Source organism: Cyprinus carpio, chromosome B6 (assembly GCF_018340385.1).
Source record: "Cyprinus carpio isolate SPL01 chromosome B6, ASM1834038v1, whole genome shotgun sequence".
NCBI classification, from domain to species: domain Eukaryota; kingdom Metazoa; phylum Chordata; class Actinopteri; order Cypriniformes; family Cyprinidae; genus Cyprinus; species Cyprinus carpio.
Genome location: NC_056602.1, coordinates 23681975 through 23706431, shown reverse-complemented (window position 1 = coordinate 23706431; position 24457 = coordinate 23681975). Strand labels below are relative to the sequence as shown.

General features: G+C 35.8%; 1 protein-coding gene across 14 annotated transcripts in view; it reads right to left on the bottom strand.

Moving 5' to 3' along the window:
• The window catches only part of chl1b (cell adhesion molecule L1-like b), an 82461-nt gene that overhangs the window by 41155 nt on the left and 16849 nt on the right, over positions 1 to 24457 (bottom strand). For 9 of the 14 annotated variants that reach the window (XM_042726369.1, XM_042726367.1, XM_042726374.1 and 6 more), the window contains exon 1: positions 712 to 966. The exons of 1 other annotated variant lie outside the window; for it this stretch is intronic. The gene's annotated coding sequence lies outside the window, so the exon portion shown is untranslated. Of the gene's footprint in view, positions 1 to 711; positions 968 to 24457 lie in introns of those variants that run through there. 4 more of the 14 variants (XM_042726378.1, XM_042726379.1, XM_042726380.1 and 1 more) reach the window with 2 other exon arrangements.

Here is a 24457-nt window from a genome sequence, read left to right as displayed (position 1 = left end):
ATTAAACACTTATTTTTCCTCAAAATAATAATAATAATAATTTCCACCCCCCAAAATTTTTTTGGGACCTAATCAAAACCCAGTAGGCAGATATTGCTTAATTTTTTAACCTCTGCTGTACCACAAAGTTGACATGCACTTATTTAGAAATGTAACATTCTTTTGGAGGGAAATTTGGAATCAAAATCAGTAGTCTATCTATACACAGAAGCGTTTAAAAAATAATTACATTTATTTAGTTGTTTACATACAGAAAGTGGTCTCTAAGGTTGCAAACATAAGATGTTATAAGCATGTTAGCAGTTAAAAATGTGATTTTAATCAATTCTCATAACATTAAAAATGTCATTAACAATAACAATCTGCCTTATTATAAAATAGATAACAGAGCATGAGAGCTAATAAGCCAAAACATTAATATGAGCGTGAAATTAAAAGTAAAATTCATCTGACATTGACATTAGTCACAGGAAGCATGCAAGAAAAAAATAATGTGCAAAAATATAAAAGGTCACACTTAATATTAAATCCTATATAAGCACTGGATAAAAAGAAAATCATTTTGCATATCACACACTGGTTCACTGTGCCTCTTTCTGTAATACACGTGCGGGGGTCACAGCACGCACTACTACAGTAGTAATTCCCTCTACCGGCATGCTTTTATATCCAGATCAGACAAACCCATCACATAGAAGCCTAAATACTCACAGGAATCTGCTTCATTCTTGTCCACTCGTCCTCAAAAAGACAGACAAACCTTCCTCTTCTGCTCAGTCTAATCCCACAGGCGTGAAACACAGAGAAACGTCTACCACAGCAGACGCGGGAAAGAAGCCCCGCCACTAGTGCACAGAACGGTGCGAAGCGAGAGAGGCACTGGGGAGACATATGCTGCCAAAGCCTCTCGCCTGGCAAAGAAGCTCATTAAGCGAGTGACAATCACTCCCACAAAGCCAGATCTGAGCGCTTTTCACATGGAGTGTACAAAGAAGGAGAGATACAGAGAGAGAGAGAGAGAGAGAGAGAGAGAGAGAGAGAGAGAGAGAGAGAGAATAAAAGACAGTGAAGGAATTCTGGATGGAAGAAGTTGCATTTAAAGCACTCATGCATGGGGAGACTTGACTACGTTTTGTGCCATGGATGTCAAGATCCATGTTTTGCCTTTTGTAACACTGTCATTATGGTTAAATAGGGTTAATCTGAAGTTTATTTGAGTATTGTTTGATATTAAAAAGGATAAATATACATATTTTGGGAAAACTATTAGTTTAGTCTTTTACATTTTATGAAGGCAATGTGAGCAGCACTTGCTGATACAAGAGTAGCCATTACAATGTTCTGGTTGATTGCAAGGGCGTTGCTATGCAGTCGCTAAGGTGTTCAATATGGTTTTTAGTTGCTATGCGGTTGCTAGCTTGTACTGGGTGATCTAAAGGGCCCACCCCCAAGTCTATGATAAGCTGGTTTAGAGATATGTGTTGGGTCACTACTTCATTTAAGTGAATTTCACTAATTTTCTCATCCACCAGGGTAAGTAGAAGAGAAAATCTCTTGAAAAACACCTCAAATATTTAATATCCCATACCCTAAGCATGAACAACAGCAACAGTGATGCTATACTTAGTAAAAAAAAAAAAAAAACTACAATACACATCCTTTCAGAAAGCTATACATGATCAAATCTGAGAAAAGCAGCAGCTTAGTGGTTTTTAGATACTTTTTTTCACATTTTCTCAAGAAAATAATATACATGATTAGTTACATTAGTTCATGCAAAAATAAAAAAATGTCTCATGTCAGTCATTTTGTCCAAACAATGAAAGTCAAAGTGTCCAAAGTTATTTGGACCACATGTTAAAATGTTTAAAATATACATTTGTTCCTAAAAAGAATGAAAAGGCATACAGCTTTAGAACAACAACAGGTTAAGTAAATATCACAGAATTTTCATGTTTTGGTGAACTACCCCTTTAAATTATAAGTTCACAACCTTAGGGGTCATGACCCCACATGGGGTCGCCAAAGATGCAAATGGGACTGCGGAAGATTTCTATACACTGTATCCTGCTTATTGTACATAAATATTTTTCTGTACATACATACATACATACATTGTCATACATACTTTTTAGCTACATGATTCAGATTGTGCACTTTCAATTATAATCAGAAAAATCGAAATGGATCGAATGGCTGAAATGAATCAATTTTGAATTATATCATAGATAGCTATAAGATTGTATTCTTAATATAATTTGATTCTGTGAGATCATAATATATATACTTTAGCTTCTGCATTAGGGGAATGCAAGAATTCTGAAACTTAAGGGTCAGCATGGATCAATAATGATGATAACCTCTGTCTTAAATCTAGTTGATTGACATAAGCCAGTGGACAGCAACAGTTCATTTGTACCTCACAAATAAGACTGGATCTCTGGGGATCATGTGATTTGCCGACAGAGCAAATAGCACAGGGCAGGACTTGGTCACACAATCTAAACACAAAAGCCCCACCCCATCCTGCAGTACTGAGGTGGAACAGGCTCGCCGTGATGTGTGATGTGGGATTGGGTGAACGGGTGTGGGGAGAGATTGAAATCAGAAAGCCTTGACATGTTTGCTTCAATTATGCTGATGTAGGTGCCATTGACGTGTCTGTCAAATGGAAGAGTGCCCATATAGTAAAGGTATAATTAGTCTTTCAGGTTTCCAGGAAATGATGCTCTCCATGTGTCAAGTGCTCTCCGTGTGAAGTGAGATCACATGATGTGCCATCAATTACAGGAAACATTATTAAATGTACAGGCGCCATAAACATTCCTAATTAAAATTCAATTAAAATGCTGTTTAAATGTACCATTAATTTCATTATCTGTGACTCTTACTCACTACAGGGCAAAAGACCATCTGAAATGCATGAAGGACTTTTACATATTTTTCAATGCGAGATTCTTACTCAGTGTCTGACAGATGTTTTGATCTGCTTCTGATTAGGATAATTAATCACTTAAGTGTGTTTTCGTTAAGCCAAAACCATTTCCCCTTTCCTATTTAACATGCTCAGAATGATAATTGAATAACTAAGGAATTATGACTTAGTTAGGGTTTTAGAAAGTAAAAATCTATTTTTTTTTTCTTTTTTAATGGTATGCTACTTAGTACTTAGTATTACAACATATATTTTAAATAATCATGGTCAACTGTGAAATACCATTGTGAAAAACTGCATTACCCATGATTCTGCAAAAAGCTATACCAATAGATCATGGCTACGTCTACATTAATCCGGATACATTTGAAAACGGCGTTTTCGTTTTAAACCGCTCTCCGTCTACACTAGCATTTTCAAGCGTTTTCCAAAAGTGTCTCATCCACACAGAAACATCAGAAAAAGTTCAATTTGCTTTCTGCGCATGCGTAAAGCCTCAAAAAAGCTCACTGCAGATTATACACATGGAACAGACATGAAACGTTTTCATGCAGTTTTTCTGACTGGAAATTTTATCTATTTTATTTACAAAAAGAACTCACCATTCACTGACGCGTCCAGGTCGCACACACTCACGATTCTATAACGCAACTCGCGATCGCGAGTAAATTTGCTTTCGTCTTTGCAGGACTGTGATATGAAGAGTGTACAAAGTAACACATCTATAGCAATAGTGTGAAAGTGCATAGCACATAACGTGCACAATACCAGTATAAACATGGATATCTATTGGTATAATATGTGTCACATGACTAAACTTGCGTCATCGTTTTCAAAAGCCTCCGTTTTTACAGTCCACACTACAACGCAAAAACCGGTGTTTTCAAATTTATCCACTTTGGAGAGCGTTTTTAAAAAGCTCAGTTTTCCTTGATAAAAATGCCGTCTCAGTGTGGACGGAAGGCCAAAACGGAGAGAAAAAGATGCGTTTTCAAATGAAAACGTGTTAGTGTGGACATGGCCTGTAAATGTCCGGTTCCTGTACTCCATAGGGAAATTGATTTTGACAATATAATTGACGGTAACAAAAGCTAAAAGACAGATCTGCACCAAAGTTTTCATTCTATGTTTTTGCTGAAGCCATCTGTGACATTATTTTAACTTACTTTTTAAATAATTATGTTTAACAGTGGAATTTGTGGTAAAAACTGCATTGCCCATGATGCTGTAGAGAAAATTTCACCAATAAGAAAATCCAGCCAGCAAATCACACCAAAAGAGCTTGCAAGGAACACTCACTCCTAAAGCACTGCAAATTGTTTTATATTTCACCAGTTTTGAATTTTGTATTATTTACAATGCTTCGTGGGATTGTTTTTCTTTTCCTCATTAAAGCCATTAAGTACAAAGTCTTGTAACTTTGTGTTTTTTTTCTTTCTTTCTTTTTTTTTTTTTGTTTCAAATCAAAGTTTATAATATCGTGATTCACCTCTTAGCTGGTTGGTTTGGTTCATGGCTCATAACTCTTTAATGAGAACTTTTTAAAAATCCCTACAAGGAAAGAAAAAAAAAATGGGAAAGATGCTTTCAGACTCAAGGTTGCTGAAAAAGTGTTTGGGTACTATTGCTAATTTGTTTGGAGTAGTTTTATAATGTTGCTATGTGAAGACTGTAGTGTAATGAAGGTTGTTAGAGTGTTCTGAGTGGCTGTCAATCATCAAAATGATCATTCAAACAATCACAGCACAAACAAGGAAGAGATAAATACTAAGTACTGAGTTAAATGAGTTAGATACTAAGTAGGCGCAATAACAGTAATATTTGTCTTAATAAGCACAGCGAACAAATATAACATCTATTATTGATGCTAAGCTGTTCTGCAAAGAGCCCATTCATCCAAACTTGGGCGATAATGTGAACAAGACCCTTTAAATGCCCCCCTTTACTGGCTGAAGGAGGGACAAAGGCAGGTTTTGGCAGGAAGAGAGTGTTGTTTGATAGCGTGAGCAGATTGCCAGACAGAGAGAACACTCAAAGCGTCACTGTGCCGGTGTTGAACTGATGGGGTCCTTCCAGTCCCCAGCGTGTCCTTTTTAAGTGCTCGGAGGATGAAGCTGCCATTATGGCCGCACAAACAGAAAGACAGCTGATAAACTTCATAGAAATGCTTCTTCCTGAAAGCAACAGGGTTAGAATAGAGTGGCGGGAGGGAGTATAGAGAGTGAATGGGAGGGCGAGCTGCCAGTTCCACCAAGCTTAGTCTTCACGCAACCAGGCTGAACAAACCTGACACTGTTTTGGGTGCTGCCTAGGGGATCACATCCATTCTTTCTTTTTCTTTTCCTCCTCTCAGCGATTTCATTCACTGTTCACAGTCAGAAACCTCTCTGCTTTGGAGGATTCGGTTGAGGTTGTTTGATCTGTCATTATCATGTTCTACGCCCACTTATGTTGTTTGTTTTCTTGCTTGGTAACTGAATAAACTATATATGACTGAATAACCTCACTTATGAAAAGGAGTCAAACAAAAACAGCATTGTGTGCTGCGGTTAACATGCCTGTACTAGGAGCAACAATGACTATTTTAAAATGCTTTTACTTGATACAAGAACATTTAGAAGGAAATATGATTACGTAGCATAGTGCTCAATCAATACTGTTAGTGCACATCGTTACTGCGACATACTGTACTTAGGCGCTCACACACAAAATGTCTTTTAAATGTGTCTTCTAGGGCTGCTGCTGCTGCATTTGCTGATATATAGCTTATATGAAATTTGGGCCACAAATTCTTATGACATTTTCATTCATGATACAGGAAAGAGAGAATGGTCATTGTAAATGTCAAGCTCCAAAAAGCACATAAAAGTAGTCCACCTGATTGTGTGTGCAGTTCCAAGTTTGAATGTTTAAAATTAACAAAAACTAGGAAGTCTCATGTGTCCCCTCAATATACAACATATTCTACTTCAATATATGACATTAAAGTATCAAATGTGTTATTTTTTAAATTATTAGCTGGCAATACCCTGATTGAAAAAAACAGCATGTGCTGGTTAGGTACTGTATGTATTGAAGCATGGCTGCTGGTTTGAGCTGGTTTAAGCTGGTCCTTAGCTGGTCATGAGCTGATTTAAGCTAGTCCTTAGCTGGTTTAAGCTGGCTTTTAGTAGCACATGACAAGCTTAAACCAGCTCATGACCAGCTTAAACCAGTTCAAACCAACAGCCATGCTTCAAAACATACCTAACCAGCATATGCTGGCTTTTTCAACAGGGTATAAAAATATAGTGTGTGTGTGTGTGTGTGTGTGTGTGTGTGTGTGTGTGTGGTGTGTGTGTGTGTGTGTGTGTGTGTGTGTGTGTGTGTGTGTGTTTTGTGATTTAGTCATTAAGTTAATTAAACTTTGATAGCATAGCATAAGGGTTAGCAAGGTATATTTATTTGCATAAACCAGTGTCAACTCAATGATTCATTTACATTTAAAATGTAATTGAAGCGGCTTTTGTCATCTATTAGTGTAGAAAACATTCTTAATGTTTACTCTCCCTATATACAGTAATATATAGTAACATGCATATGTCCAAACCTTGTCTGAGGATAGACCATTTAACATTTCCCCATAACCATAACTGTATAGACAGACAGGGGAAACTGCACAACCTGCAAAAACCACAAAGCAGTGAAGGGCACAGAAGAGTGAAGCACAGGTGCATTCCTCTATAGGAAATAACCCCCCGTAACCTTCAGGCAATGCTGACAACCTCCACAATGAGCTCACCTGGGCCCTGATCAATGCCCTCCAGCATGTCAAGATGATATATGCACCAGCATTTAGAGTGTGTCTCAGAGCTGGTGATATAGGCTGAGGCATAAAGACCGCTGTACTGCATGTGCTAGGTCAGGGGCAGGACGAACCCAGCTCACCAGACCGAATAAGGACGGTCTCCTGCTGACTGAACGCTAATCCAGCATGCAATGATTACTGAACTGAACTCTTTCCAGGCCTACAGAACCAACAAATTACACTTCTTTTATAATATAAACAAACAGTAATTAGACATATTCACTGCTTTTGATAATGCTTTATGGCATGACGTTGTGCAACATATATATTTAACCTTCTGAGGTCTGAGGGGGGTTTTAGGTCCTGGAGAAGTTTTGACTTTTTTCAGTTTCTTACATCTTACATTCAGTTTTACTCAGTTGAAGTCTGATTCAGCTCAAACTGTGCTATAATAATATGTGAGTAGCATGTATGTACAAGTTTTAATTTTTTGCTTATTGAACGCTAAAGTTGCTAAAATACGGCCTTCAGTTCTTTCTTTTTTTTTTTTTTTAATTCAGTTTAATTAATTAGCATTTTTAATTTTACATTTAAACACTGAAATATGTCATTTAATAGTGCAATTAATAATTTTAGATAACAATGAATAATATATTGACTTTTAAAGCCACTTTCTGTATCATTTACTCATCACAGTAATGCAATGCCTTTGAATAATCTTCACATAACTTTTTACACATTTTCATACACTTCCTGTTTTCAATGCTTACCTGATCTATTTTAATTCTCAAGCTAGTCTTTAGAGTAAAAAAAGTTGCTGATTCAAAAGAAAGTTAGCATGAATTAGCTTGTTTGACATGCTCTAGTTACCATTGATCGTGTCACTGAAATCAAACAACACTGATCAATGTCTTCCTGTGGAGCAGTAGAAGATGCTCTCTTAAGTATTTATTTTAAGTGCTCTCTTAAGTATTTATTTTAAGTCAATTTACTCAAATAATTTCTCAGGTTGATTCGCTCCAGAGCCCCAGAAGTTCATTTGGTTTGCCGCCAAGTACCTCCTTTTGAACTCATTCAAACATGTCATAATTATCGTTTATCCGAGAACTCAAACACCATATGCCATTCTAATAAAATACCCATTGTCTTGATTGCCTGTTTATAGGCAATTCCCCATTAGCCTTGACACTTTGATAGCATCTAAATTGTTTCCAGACACAAGTTTATAGAAGCAGCAACATACAGGACACAATTTACTGTAGGCATTCATTATACAATCTACATGTGTGCAGAGAAGAAAATATAGCATGTTCGACACAGCTGTTGAGAAGGCCATCAACTCAAAGCCACGTTCGTCTTCAAAACTGAATTAACAGAGCTAAGTGTGTTTAAGTGCTCAGTGAGGATTGGGTGAGGCTTAGTGTGCCATATGGTTAGCATAACTCAACCTTAGAGAGAGAGAGGTTGAGAGAGCTCAGACTCTTTCTGGCCGCCTTATTCACAGATGGCACTCTCTGCAATCACTGGCATCAGCGAGCATGTGATCATTCTTCCTGATTAGCCGCCCCACCAAAGATCTTGTGCAAACATATGTCAATTGAACAAATGTCTTTCGCTGAGATATCCTGGTTGGGGTGTCAAAACAGGCAAGTTGACATGTCAAATTGTCATGAATTGAGATTTAAAGGTTTATGTTTTGCAAGCTTCACACCAAATAGCGGCTCAAAACTAAACATATTAGACTGTATTAAAAAAATAATAATAATAAAAATTAAATGGTGTAAATCAAACAAACTATTGGAATAAATACTATTTTAATTTCTACTTCAATTTTTTATGTTTAATTCAATATGTTACTTACATTTTCTTTGTAATTATTTATGAAATTGAATTTTTGAGTGAAAATTGCATATGAATTATTTCATTGTTATTATTTGTGTGTGTGTGTATTTGTGTAGTTGGGGATAAACAATACAGGTACTACTGTACATCCACCAATATTAGTGATTTTTAAATTTATTGGTGTTCAGTATAGTATTGTGTATGAGCTAATATCGGGAATTTAACTAATTAGCATTGTTGTCATCTACACTGTGAAATATTAAATAAAACACAGATTATTTGAGTAGGCTATAAAACTGGCACTCTTAATTATAATGTTGCAATGCCTAAATTTACTTAGTAGCATTTAAAATGATTAATTTTATTTTTAAAGTGTACTGTTATTGCCATTTAACGGTAGTTGGCCATAAAATCAAAATAAATATTGGCTCAATATTTTAAACTAGAATTTTAATATATATTAACACTTTCTTACAAAGCACTTTTGAACATAAAGGGAAAAAAAATGGTCAGTAGTGTCCTATCTGATAGGCGGCTCCTCTGTGGCTCTCTTTATTGCCCCAAGTCTCTCATCTAGTTGACAAGTCAGGGTCATCCTCAAACCCATTTTAATCATGTTACCCCAGAAATCAATAAACTATTTCCCCCTGGGTCAACCTCAACAATGAAGAGGGTCTGCCATCCTGAAGTACTCTGAATGTGTACACAAGCCGTCTGAGTGCAATACAAACACAAAGCTGTGAAGACAAATTCATTAAAATAACCACCATGTCTCTTCCAAACGAACGGGTGTACATGGCAACCTATCCCCGCTTAAACTGCCTGTGCATGTACAAAAAGCTTCAAAACTTGGTTTCTAGTTTCCTACAAGAAAAAAGAAAAAAGAAAAAAATCTGGTCGATAGTAATTTAATGGCATGATTCTACAGGCCAAGTGCTTCCCTGACTATCATCACAGAAAAATTGTATCATAAAGCACTCCAGGTGGAATCCATAGCACTCCTACAGACACCTCAGTTCCTGTTAAATCAGATTCACAAGTGAGATGCGTGTTTCTGGGAGGCCTCCATATCAATCCTTCTCTACCTCTTCCCTTAATAAGATAAAACACAGCTGTTAGTAAGCCCATGATAAGGCAAAGCATCTAGCTAATGCCTTTTAAGGAGAGGGTAAGCAGCAGTCTGTCTTCTGAGGCCGGGGGGTTGCGGTAGGGGATTGGAAGGACATGTTGTAATTCTGCTCTAATCCTGCGGTGGATAATGTATCAAGGATCAGCTTCGCATGAGCAAGTTTCTCCTGATGAGGTGGAGGTCTCCACAATCAAAAGGAAAGCAAGGTGTTGCATTGACATGCAGGTCACAGTCGTATATGCCTCTGGAATACACAAGTGTTCTTCAGTCAGACTACGGAGGAACAGTGTGGAGAAGATGGTAAACTTCCCTCAGAACATTTTGCTTGTGCTTGAGAAGATTCAAGATCTTGGAAATGCAGCTGAAATATTATGTAAACACCCACTCTTTGTCATGAGAACAGTGTGGGAATCTTGGTAACATTAAATAATCTACCCTGTAAAGACTGACATATGAAACCTTTTTAAAAAAAAAAAACTCATATTTTGTAAACTAATTATACAGATATATTAAAATTAAGTTATAATAATTATAATTTAAAAAAATAATTTGTATATATAAAAATGAAAATTAAATGGTAGGATACATACCGTAGGTTATGAACAGGAGAAAGGAAACAGCAAATTAAATGAAATTTTAAAATTCTAATTAGGAATCCTGCGAAAGTGCCAGGAGCAACAATAAAATAAAAATTCCAGTACTTCTTAGCCTCAGGTGCAATTTAATGGTGGGAAAGATACAGCCTCGTCTTTCTCAACAAGGTGTAATTTTTTTCTTCCCCAAAGCCATTTAACAAATAGCAAATGAAAGAAGCCACAGGCAAAGTTTATAAGATGCCTTAGAAAACTGCATTACTATGCAAATGTACCTACTGACATCCCAAGATTCATTAAACTGATCAATTACTCTGCAAGCAACAGAATCTAAAGCACACACTTGTGTTTAAGAAAAATTTCACATGAAACCTGAAAAGTGAGAGCCACAGAGGTATTTTAATGATGCACTAGTCAAGAAAACAACAAGAATGTGTGGTATAGTTAAGTGCTTCCTTATGTCGTGTTTACATATACAGAGATTTTACACTGCAGTCCTAACCGTATCTATAACTCAGCACTGAAATTGACATGAACTGAAAATAGCTTCTGGTCACTGCAGATCATGGTACATGGTATGTGACTGACCCTTTAATATAATGTTCTCAGTCTTAAACCCTGCCTCACATTAGTTTATAAAAACTGAAAATAATTTACTGCTATTTTACCATACAATGGTACTAAAATTAATTCCATAATGCTTTAAGACATGTAATCTAATCTCCCTCATTTGTAGTAACGTTCCCCTTGAGATTCACCCATAACCCAAATCTACATTTGAACATTCAGACCAGCCTATATTTTGTAGAATTACCAACATTTCAGACATCCTCAAAAGCTTTTGGTAACCGAGCCATCTATGTTTTACACTGCAGATACATTTGAGAAGCCATGATTGAAAATATAGCAGCACCTGCAGTGCACATCTGGTATTTGTGAGTCCCCTGGGCTAAAAGTACAGGTTTCCTTACAAGCACTATGGGACATGGCCATATAACTTTGTAATTGTCCACTTAAGCCATTTCAGAGGGTATGGTATCATGGTGTTTTACGGTCCACATGCTGGGTTCTTCCTACTCCAAAAAAAAAAAATAAAAAAAAAATTCCAAACATAATAATAATCTTGGTTTATTACATGACCCTAAAACAGCCTAAGTGTGAAATTTTACACCTTATCTTCTCCATACTGTGTGATAAAAATTGATTGCGTTTTTATGCAGCTTATTCCACAAATCTCAACAGTCTCCTCCACCCTGATGATTTCAAATAATGTAAAGTAATCTCTAAGCTCAACATATGTAAGAGGCTTTAGAGTTTCTCATTGGTGTGCTGCAGGGCGTCTCACAGATGACACATGTGCCTGTTTCACTCAAGAACATTGAAAGGTATCTTTCGGGATGCTTGAAAGGAGAGCCATGGCATTAAAGAGCCCAGTGAAAAGAGGGCTTTTACAGAAGCGTCTTTGTCAAACTCATATCAAAGGGTTGGTCTTGGATTTTGTAGTTTAGCTTTGTGTTTCACAGTGCATGGGTGGGAGTTTGTTGTGGTGTTGAGATATCCTTGTGTACACGCAGAGCTAACCCTATTGAAAGAGCTATTGGGAAATCTCCAACATTTTACGGCTCTTTAACCAAGACTGTTCCTCACTGCATGATATTTTGGTTTAACATTTTTAAAGAACCTTGAATGTAAGTCTAAAGCACTATTTGGACAGGATTACTTTTCTAAACTAGAATTGTTAGCGCAGGACATTCTTTTACATTTTATATATAATAATCTTACATTTATACACGCATATAAAATATAGTATGCACATAAATATTTTGTAGTGGATGCTTGAATTAGAATTGTTAACATCGGTTAACATAATTGTTGTCATCTATGATTTCATATATTATATGCATCTATATAAAACAATGTTATATATAATATATATAATCACATATAAGTATTTGAAATAATATATAATGAATTTATGAAATATTAAATTATATACAATTATAAAAACACAAAATAGCATTTTTTACAGAAAGCATTATATATATATAAAAAAAAAAACCAGAAACAACAAAACAAAATTATAAATTTCTTTATGTTTAGGGTGTTGTTGTTTTATTTTGTTTTATTTTTATTTAATTCTTTTTTTAATGGACCTCAGACTGATCTTTTGTTCACTTTAAATGCATTTTTTAATTCAATTAATATTTTTATTATTAATATACATGCAGTTATTATTAAAACTACATGTCATTTTATTAATCAATACCCAGCTCACAATGATTTTTTTTTCTTCCTAAAACTTTAAATCACAAGCTTAAACCTGTCTCATAGTGACAACACATTACCCACTGTATTATTCATGGATACTACCAGCCAAAATGAGGACAATATCACATTGGGAGCTTCAACTGGCATCCCTTAAGAATGTTCTGTCTTTGTTTAGCCTAAAGCTATAGCTTTCTGCCAACACATTGACTTCATCCCATATCCTCTCTTCATTATTAACAGGAGACTTCGAGCTCTCATATACAACGTCATTTGGAGAGCAGATGTTAAAACGCTGATAGTGAAGCTTAAATATATTACCCTTCTTAATGACGTCAGCATCCTCAACCAAAGTGTGAACTGAATTAAGGTTGAATTCGATGAACGCTGTTCAGAAGGTTAAAGAGCAAAGAAGGGTTATCTTGGCTGCAGTTAGCATGTGCTCTGAATAGATGCTAATAAATGGCATTTTCGAGAGTCTTTGTGTTACTGGTTTAAAGGACATTGTGTCCTTGCAATAAGTCCAACAAGCTACAGGGTTGGTTAATCAGATTTGAAATCTGATCCGAATATATACACTCCCATTTACTAATTCACATTTACTTGATTAGGAAATGAATGATAGCATAGAATGTTACGCTTACATGTCATTACATTACTAGTGTGAGCGGTATTTCTGCACAAAACAGCCTAACCACCTACATTTCAGTTTAACCGTGCACCTTAAATGCATTTAAATTACACTAAGCTGCATATAAAAAGTAATTCTCATTCTTTTTAGTGCAAAACACGCCTCCTTTATGCAAATTAGATTAATTATAGATTGTTCCCAGAACTAAGCGCTATAATTGCCTGGTGGAAATAAGGCTGTGGAAAATCGACAGTCTGCTGAGTTTTCTTTTAGCAAGACATTTTCTGGTGATCAAGGCAGCTGTAATTTAAATGATTTTCAAATAATGGATAAAACCATTGTTTCTGAACAAGGATCCAAACAAATCATGTGGTCAAGCAGTTTTAGTCCATTCAGCCCATATGCATTCACTCATAATCCGAACCACTCCTTTAAAACCAATTATTTTATCTTTTTCTAAAATGTTTCCAACAATATCATGAAGACTTCTTCATGCACACCTCCTGCTTTCACAATGTGTCAGGAAATGAAATGATAGCTGGACATTGCTTTGAAAATGGCTCTCAGTGACTTTAAGGGCAGCTATTTGGACTGTACAGCTGAGCAATCATCTACCCAGCATTCTCTAAAGTGCTCATTGTGTACCCTCCAACAAAGACTTCAAAGATGAAAGCCATACACAAAATAAATATAAGAATGACAGCAACGGAACAGATGTTGGAAGACATGAGTAACATGTTCGTCTATAGAGGAGAACAGAAAAATGTGTATTGTTGCAGGCTGTTGATAAAGTCCGCACTCAGCAGTGGTAATGCGTGTGGTGAATTGTTTGCTTGATCTAAGAATCTTAAAAAATGGCCAGACAGTCTAATACTTGGCTAGACACACCCAGCAACCACGTGAAACTTTCTAAATACTCCATCTTCAAACAATGCAAAATATCCCAAAAATGTATGTTTGCCCTCTTGAGTAAAACGTGGTGTATTGAAAAGAAAAAAATAAGTTAGGTCCCTTGTTGACACACATTAAAATTCATATATGCTGAAAGAGAAAGCTTTGAGTACTTCAGTTTGTTGAATAAAAGATATTTGAATGGAGAAAAACAGAAAGGAAATACCCTGATTAGAATATTTATGTATTTATATTCTACAACTGACTGGAATAGTTTTTGCGTATGACAGATGAAAGACACATTACACATGAGCGTACTCCTCCTGAGCATTTGCCAATGATGTCAGATTTTCATTGTTGTTGTTTCAGAAGAATCATTTCACATAAATGCAGCTTAATGGCACAATGAAAAAGATACAAAGGAAAAAAAAAATATGTTGGTACAGTATATGCACATTCTTGTGCAAAATATGATGCTGGCATAGAGAGTAACTAACCTAAATGTGTAGTTTTCATATTCATGAAACAGTTCCTTCAGGTGGTTCACATAAATCAAATTTCGTGAAAACAGGTCTAAATGATTCACTAAAACGAGTCACTGATTGAACTGAGGCCCTACATAGAAGTCTGTGTGAGGAATTACATTGAATTTTAATTAAATAAAACTCATTTTTAAAATAATGAATAAAATAAAAATGTACAATATTAAATCTATATAAAAGTAGGCTACTCTACTGGCTTAAAAATAGATTTCATAAGTGAATATGCAAAGAGGTTGCAAAATACATTATATTTAGTTAGCATGACTTAAAATCTCAGGGGTACTTCAAGTAAATTTATTGAGATCACAGGAGTTCAGCTGACATAAAAGGTCGGGAAACCGTGATCTAGAGTGTGGGAATGCACACTCATATATTAAAATAATGTAGTCATGTTCTCTGGAGGGCAACCAGAGGCCACAGAACTGCCAGACGGATAGCTTTGAAGTCTACTATCAGGGTTCCAATCTTTTATAATATAGGAAATTAGATTTTGCTCTTGCATTTAGCACTTAGAATATCAAGTTATGTAAAAACTTACTAAGCTCATTTCAATGAAGAGCTGGAAGGGGCAAAAGTGAATCTGGGGCAGCAAAAATGAGCAGAGTCACATCTGCCTTTCAATGAAGAGGAAGTCTTGGTTTGAAGAGTCCCAGATAAGGACATAATTACTTTAACTTTCCATTTCGTGACTGAATGTTCTCTCATCAAGCGTGTAAAGCACTTCTCCTGACAAGGTTTTCAAAAGTCCGAGAAAATGAACTAAGAAGCTACCTAAATGTGACTGAGCCACCAGGTATTGTTCAGATCCACACTGAAGTTTCTGTTTCACTTGTTTCACTGTTTCATAAATGATTTTGGTGTTAATCCTTGGAAGTATTATTCCCAAACTTGTTCCCCTATATTACTCAAACTACGTATTGCCACATTAACAAACAGTAATTCAGGTGAGACAAAGTATACAGAAATCTGAGACAAAAGATTCAAACAGATTATTAAACAGATATAAACAGATTATATAGTTTTGAATAAAAATCAGTTCTCAATTATCAAACCTAAAGCTGATGCAAAAGATTTTGAATAAACCTCAAAGTTACTTGTGGTTTTAATAATGAAAAGAAATATTGTTGTGGAACGGTACACCGATGTCACAGTTCGGTATGTACCTCGGTTCGGGGTTCATGGTTCGATACAAACTCGGTAAACAGGAAAAAAAATCTACTATGCTCGGTTTCTTTTAATTTATTTTGAACAGACAGTAGTACAAATTTATTTATTTTTTTACAATCTTTTTACAAAAAATGAGAGACGCATTCAGAATCAGCACATGGTCACTGTCTAGTTAGTCTTGCGTAGCCAGACCTTCAGTTTTTACAATCTTTTGCATTTTCCATGGCATTGGCCTAGGCCCACCCATGAGGTCGTTGACAGACATGACAAACAACCAATCACAGTTTGTTTTGTTCATGTCGCCACAATAACAGACTGGTGTGTAAAACTCTCCGACATATTTTAAACGTCCTATGCCGCGAACTTTAAATTTTTCACATACTTTTGAAAATCCAGCATTTAGTTGATCCTGAAAAGCACGCATTGTCTCAGTTGTAAACACGATTGCTTTCTTCTGTCATGAGGGGGTTTTTGCATCAGGGCATCTTTGTTTCCAGGCAGAACGTTAAAGAAGGCAACACACACATCTCTGAAATCCTGTATAATTCAACTAACCCAACAATGACTTTGAAACTCCTGAAGTGTTTCCACTTTTGTGTGCCATATGCATCATACGTTTAGCCAACGGTCTATGGGCATGACGTCTGAGACTGAAACTACTGTCTAGTGGGCTTTGTTTTCAACTCAAGGCATGTGCTGTTCTTCTGCTGTGGCAAGTTATCAAACAGTGTTGCATTGCTGCGAGCACCCCCTTCTGGATTGGGGGTGAATTGCCTGTATTCATTGTAACCGTGTGTCCACACCGCATCCTTCGAGAGCGTCAAAGTGGCCGGAAGTAATTCATTTTCAATATGAGCCGGTGGCAAGCAGAGGCACAGCGTGGCACGTCTTGGACGGTGAATGCGTCGAGGAGAGTTTATGGTAATGAGCTTTGACGTGGTTCGCCGGCAACCAATTGGAACGTAGAAGTCCACCGCTTGAGAGGATTCCAAGAATGTAGCCCTGTAAACTTTGGTTCCGATGACATTAGTTCCCAAGCAAAATGGAGGAGAGGTTGATTATTGCTGTGGTGGGTTTCCCAATAATCTGCAACCTGTCCCTGTTTGCGTACAGGGACATAAATAAAAAATAAATTTAAAAAAATGATGTGTAGACCAAGGTGTCTGAGATTGTTGGTATTCCTGTTGAATTGCTGATGTGCACGAAAATTATAGGAACAACAATCTAATGATATAATAAATAATAGTATAATAGTCCCAGTTCACTTTTAAACCTTTAAATCAATTTTCCTGATTATACTTGCATTAAGTAATGTTTATGATTATACTTTCTTAAGTAAAATTTTCAACGCAGGACTTTTACTTGTATCAGAGTATTTTACAGTGTGGTATTAGTGCTTTATACATTATCAGGTAAAGGATCTTTATACTTCGTCCACAACAATATTTAATGAGGTTAGCTTATAATGTTACCCTTCTTGTGGTCAGTCTGCACAAGATCAACAAGCTTGTTTGCTTTGTGGCCCCTTTAAATACAAGATAAGCATTCAATCTACGTCAGAGCATCAGCGCGTCCACAAATCTTTCTACAGCATTGTTGGCAGGGTGGCCAGAGCGATTTTTAATGCTGTCGACGGCGGTGGTGTGAACGCACAGTAAGGCCTCATGCACCGAACCGAGATGTCAGTACCATGATGGTACGGTACAAATACAAGTATCGTTCCAACCCTAATATATAGATATAAATTAACTACATTTACCTCCCAAAAAAGTCAAATCATAAATGTAATAAATAATAAATGCATCACTTCAAAAAACAACAAAAAGTTACCTTTATCTGCTGTAATATAAATTAAAGTTCAGCTCTGTCCAAGTAAAGAATGTCACCAGACCTCTCACCACCACAGGAAACTAACAGTCCTGTTTTCACCCTGAAAACACATTCATGTTTACCACAGGACTGAGGCACCACACGCAAGACCCACTGAGACCATATTGTGACATGGGAACCCCAATAAAAAAAAAGAAAAGATGTTAAGAGCCAGGGGAATTTGCATTTTGGAAGGCGCTGAATGAAAGTATTTGTTCTTCCTGCACCTCAGTGAAAAACTGTTAAGTCTAAGATGGTTTATAGATTCTTGCTCATATTCGGAAGTCAGTATTGTGAGAATGATAAGTCTGAAAATTGATGTACATTTGCCTCTGTGATACTTTTAAAGTCAGGCAGTAAATCAGGCACTGTGGTTTTTTTCTCTGCTTTTCCCCCCATTAGTTCATCAGTCAATTACGTTCTCTGGCAGGTCACTTGATGTGTCCTAGAAACGGGGGCTTTATCTTAAAATTATAAGGGGAAAATCGCAATTGAAAAGGACAAACACTTCCTGGCTGTTTATATGAATGCAAATGTCAGGTCTTTTCATCTTGCCCTTCATAGAAATAGCTTCGAGGTTCACAAGGTGGCAGTATTTTGAAATCCACTTTAATGCTAGTTAAAGCACTTGTTAGTGCAGAAAGCTATGAAAGTACATTGTCTTTGACATGTTTAGAATAGGTTAGAAGGAATTATCAAAGTTTTATATTTACATAACACACTTGATCAAGAATCAATAGACAGAACATTATACATAAAATGTATTTTATATATACTTTTTAAATTAAAAAATAAATGTACAAAATTAAATCTTTTTAAAAATAGACTACTGTATTAACATAATACAATAATAAAATAATACCTTAATATAATACTTCATATAATGAAAAAAAAAACTTGGTATAGAAACATTTCACAATATTTAATCACAAGTAACTTTCATGAATGATAACAAACAACTGACAATTTGAAGTAGAAAAAAATAAGTTAGTACTTAGTAACGCGTACTACAATAATCTTTGTTTTGTCTACAAAAAAAAAAAAGAAAAAAAAAATTACAGTGTAGAAACCAGTAAGCAACTACCAAACAACCAATTTGCAACACACTAATAAACACTATGAACACCTTAGCAACCACATAGCAACACACAACATATAACATACAAACTAGGGTGGCCTTTATTTTTGGACTTTTGAAATCTTATGTTCTCACCTTCCTAGTCAACTCTCCTTAACGAGAAATGGAAACAAACCAAATTTCGCAGAGATTGGACTACGTTTATGGTGTGCTCAACAAAGCTGAAATTCTTAATAAAGTCTTAATAACAGTACGTAATTAATTATTATACAAAACCATTATTAAACTGTAAATTATGTTAAAAACGAGAACACAGAACAGTGTTAGTCTTAAAATGTTCAATTACATTGGCGCTGATAGCTTTGTGGGCAGCACGCTGACATGTAGCGCCACTGCACTTCAGGTGTCCCGAGTTTGAGTCCCAGCTTGCGGACCTAGGAATGAACACTTGTAAAAAAGGAGTTACAAGTCTTCTGCCATTGTCATGACATGTTCCCAAGTATGGTAACCCATACTCAGAATTTGTGCTCTGCATTTAACCCAGCGGTTCTCAATTCCAGTCCTCGCGCCCCACTGCTCTGCACATTTTGTATGTCTCTCTTATCGCTTCAAACGTTTGTTCTATTCGAACGTATATGTTCCATTCAAAGTGCATTGAAATGTGCGAGACATAAATTTAAATTGTATTTATTTACTGAGGTATCTGATGTCACACTTTTCTGTGTAAAGACGTTGCACAGTGCAAATCTGTGAATGAATGTTCTGAAGTGAAGTAAACTTCAACAGATTTCCCCTGCTCAGGGAGTAGGGAGCAATGAACAGTGTGTAGGGACCATGTCAATGGGAGAATTGTTGTTGCGAGGTGATGTATTTTTACAAGCTGATTATCTGAATCAGGTGTGTTAACAAAGAGAGACATACCAAATGTGCAGAGCAGGGGGTCGCGAGGACTGGAATTGAGAACTGCTGATTTAACCCATCCAAGTGCACAGATACAGCAGTGAGTAGTGAACACAACTCAAACAAACCGTGAACACAAACCTGAAGCAGTGAACAGCCATTGCTTGGTTTGGTGTCTGTCTCAAGGGCACCTCAGTTGTGGTATTGAGGAAGGAAGAAGCGCTGGTTATTCACTCCCCCCACCTACAATCCCTACTGGTACTCAGACTCGAACCCATGACCTTCAGGTTACAATTCTGACTCTCTAATCATTAGGCCACAACTTCCCCTCATTTCTGACATCAGAAACATTCAACATTTTATCAATGAACAAAAACATTGCTAATATCACCAATCAGCTCTTGAAGTGCCTGTTGATAAAAAGATACATTCTTTGAGCACACCCTAAATGACAAATTATCTGGATGGAATTGCATACATTACTAACTTCTAGTGGGGAAACAAATGAGGGGGTGATAGGTTAACATAAAAAAAAAAAAAAAACTAATAAGGGCCACCCTAAAACACACACAAATGTTAATTTCAAATGAAATAAAAATGCATGTTTTTAAACATATATATATATATATATATGCATATGTGTCTATATATATATATATATATATATATGTGTATATATATATATATATATATACACACACACACACACCAAATGTAATGTAGATGGATGAATAATTAATTAATTTATTTATTAATGATGTAAGCAACTACCGAACAATCATTTCACAACACGCACAACACACACACACACACACACACACACACACACACACACACACACACACACACACACACACACTCACGCACACACAAAACATTCAGAACACCAAAAATCTAATCTGTTTTGTCGCATGTATAATGGAAAACAAATTTAAAATCTGAACGAATCTGAACTTCACATTTTACAATAACACTAAAATCAACAACACACAGTGTTTTCAGTACATCAAGCTTGAAAAGGCACAGGCAGAAAGTCACACGTGATGTCATTTCCATGCTGATGAATATACTCATCCACTCAGATGACATGGTACACTTCCCCATTATATTCCACTTTCACACCGAATAAAACGTGCCCCACCACAGTGTAGTTTTAATGGATTTGATCCCAATGTATTTTAGAAGCTCTGAAAGAGACAAGGCCAACATCCCATCTGACAGCTTTTGGCACTAATGATGGTTGCTATTGACCTGGGATGCAAAGCCACGCTGTGTAACACAGCGGGACAGTTTGTTCAGTTGAGCGGCGCGTCACACCCTATATCGCCCACAGCTTTCATCCGGCAACACTCAGAAGTTCAAGTCAGCAAATCTGCTTTTTTGTTTTACCCCCAAAACATGCATAATGAATGTCATACTCTAGTAGCCGAAGTGATAATGGCATGAAAGGTTAGAGGATCCACCTAAATTTACATTTGTGAGGATGCTTTGATTAGCATCATGATCTCAGATCTAAAATGAGGTTAGTGGGAGAGATACAATTGATTGGTCGCAGACTAGTTATTGACTAATCCAAAAAACTTCGAGAGCAGCCACGTGATTCTGGAAATGGTCCATTATTTACTGCTGACAGGGTAGGGCCCATGGCCTTTAGATAAGAAGATTATAGAGTGATACAGAGGTCTAGCAGATTTATTGTGCCAGAGCTGAGCCATTTAAAAGGATAGACGGGAACTCTCTCTTTGGAGGATGCTGCATTCAGGTTTTAATATCTCCCAAACCCAGCTGTTCACCCATCAAATGTGACAGGTGTATGAAATAAAAGAATATAGGGATTTACCCTTAAGGTGACATCTTTTTCGAGCACAGTTTGTTCTGTTTTAGTCAGCATGTTGGTAAAGTACAGCATGGCAAAATCCATGTTGCATTTTAAAAAAACAAATGTTCTCATATTGTTACAAAACATCTATCTATCTATCTATCTATCTATCTATCTATCTATCTATCTATCTATCTATCTATCTGTCTGTCTGTCTATCTGTCTGTCTATCTGTCTATCTGTCTATCTATCTGTCTATCTGTCTGTCTGTCTGTCTATGTGTCTGTCTGTCTGTCTGTCTGTCTATCTATCTGTCTATCTGTCTCTTTTAAGCAAGGCTTTTAAGACATGAAATCTTGACCAATTTATGAGTTTACAATAAGGTTTATTATTTAATTATTTCATTTGTTAATATTAGTTACCATGAACTAACAATGGAGAAAAAAAAAACACAACTAGATCATTTATTTATCTTTGTAAATGTTAATTTCAACATTTTTTAATCAACAATTGCATTGGTTAATATTATGGACCTGAGCTAAGATGAATAACAACAAAAACATTTTCTTTTTATTAACTAACATTTACAAACTTGAATAAATACTGTAACAAATGTATTATTCATGATTAGATAATAATGGGCTAGTTACCTATTTAGGGTCACAAAAAATGTATTTGAATTTTGATTATACTAAGTTACATTCAAATTCCAATTCGAATTTACATTCAACTTAAATTAAGGAATTGATCTGAATTAAAAAAACAAAACAAAAAAAAACACTCTTAATTCAATTTGAAATGGTGCACACACCTGAAATTGACGTGTATTGTTGTATGGAAAGAAGTGCGTAACAGTTCTTTAAAAATGTCTGCTTTGTCTTTCAAAGATAAAAAAGGATTTTACAGCATGAGGGTTAATGAATTATGACAGAATTTGAATTTTTGGGTAAACTATTCTTTTAAATCCTTCAGACAGACACTGTCCATCAATCCATATATCTATTCTCTATACCGCTTCTTCTGTGTAGGGTCACGTGATTCCTGGATCCTATCCTAGAATCTCGGCCAAAGGCAGGGAAACACCCTGGACAGGTGGCATTTTTCAACCAAGCATATGTCCTGAAGGAGAACAATATGAAAAAACGAGAGACAACACAGAGAAAGGACAGGGACAAATGAGCAATGACCCTTTGTTGGTATACAAGACAGAAACACCAATGAAAACCACAGAAAGGCATTATGTCTCTGGTATGATCACACAAAATGAGGGGTCACGAATCAAAGGAGCGAGTGCCATTATTGGCACACTGTCAAGCCTTGTTCTGCATGGCAAAGCAGCTTGTTGATTAGAAAAAAAAATACAATAAAAAATGATTAGTGACAATGAGCAGCCACAGGCTAATCATAATTGATGCCTCATAGCTTCAGTTAACCCTTTCAGGCACAGGAACAGACACATATTTTTCAAGAATTACAGTAACGTATACATCATTTTGAGGTGTTTTTGCTACTTTTAACTGGCTGTAAAAGTATTGGTGCAAATCATAACATTTAATGCAAATCATCACATTTATTTGGTGCACTGATTAGCCTTAAAATTTAAATCGCTTAAGTAGTGGGAAACTATCAGTCTTGCAAACTGTGTTGTATATAGTACAGATCCAACTTATTAAACTAATTTGTCAATATGATATGTATCACCACATTTTGTGTTTTCATTAAACACAGAATGGTTTCTAATATTTTTGCTATGTAATTTTGTATTTCCTGTACTTTTCGTGATATTTTATAGTTCTTGCTTTAATATTTATAAATTCCCCTTCTAAAATGTTATAAAACAAACTTTTTTTACTTGCTTTGCAGTATACATATCTAAAAATCCTTAAACTATTTACAAGTACTTCAGAGGCAAATCTGCATAAGACATTAAGATGTTTTCATATATAGTATATTAAATATTTTGTATGTATTTTTTATTTATTTATTTTTTTACTGCTCTACAATGACAGATTCTCTACTTTGTTCTACAAAGTTTATACGCAGGTTGAAAAAGTCTGCCAGTACAGTAAGAGAAAACACACTCATAATAAAGATGCCTGAAGATATCTGTAAATGAGTGTATTATCTTATGTAATATTGCTTCACAAGTAAATTCATGTTGCTTCAAAGATTTTTAAACATTTTAAGTGAAAAATAGTAAAAAATTAGGAATGTACTTTTGCATCGTCTGCCATCACCTCATGTGCACTTTACTTAAATCAAAAGTTTCACTACTGAACCTGAAAGGGTTTTAAAGGAACAGTGTCCATCTAGGCAATGATATACAGCTTATCGATTACAAGCCAAGACAGGAAATAGCCAAAGGAATGTGTGCAAATGGAGCTTTTCAGTGGAACTCTGCAGTGTCCCTTATCTAGGCATTTGATGAAGAATCCATGGTCTGACTGAAGTGGGTCGACATAAAGAGTTACTCCAATACTTCTAATGCTAAGCAAGAGATCCATATGAGCACATTTTATTTGTTTAAGAGTCTGTCTCAGCTTGAAATACACTCTCAATATCATACACACTCTGTGCACTATAGCTGCTTGAATCGATCAGCCATACCGGACAGCAGCGGCTCAACTAGGAATAACAATCAATGACATTGCTAAGCATGGGACAGGCCAAAGCTCCCTCATGGCTTCTGGAGCTGCAAGTGTTAAATCAAACTCTCATTGATTGTGTGGGGTTCAATTGCATGGGGGAGGGTAACAGGGGACCAATGAACTATTGGTCTGTGGTCAAATAAAACCAACAGAAACTTTGGTAGGATCTTTGAGACTACGGTTTGCAATGAGCAACTGCAATTAAACTTATGCAAATAAATCAAAAATAAAAATAAAATAATATAAAAAATAAAATAAAATAAATAAAATAAAATAAAATAAAATAAAATAAAAAAAAAAAAAAAAAAAAAATATATATATATATATATATATATATATATATATATATATATATATATAT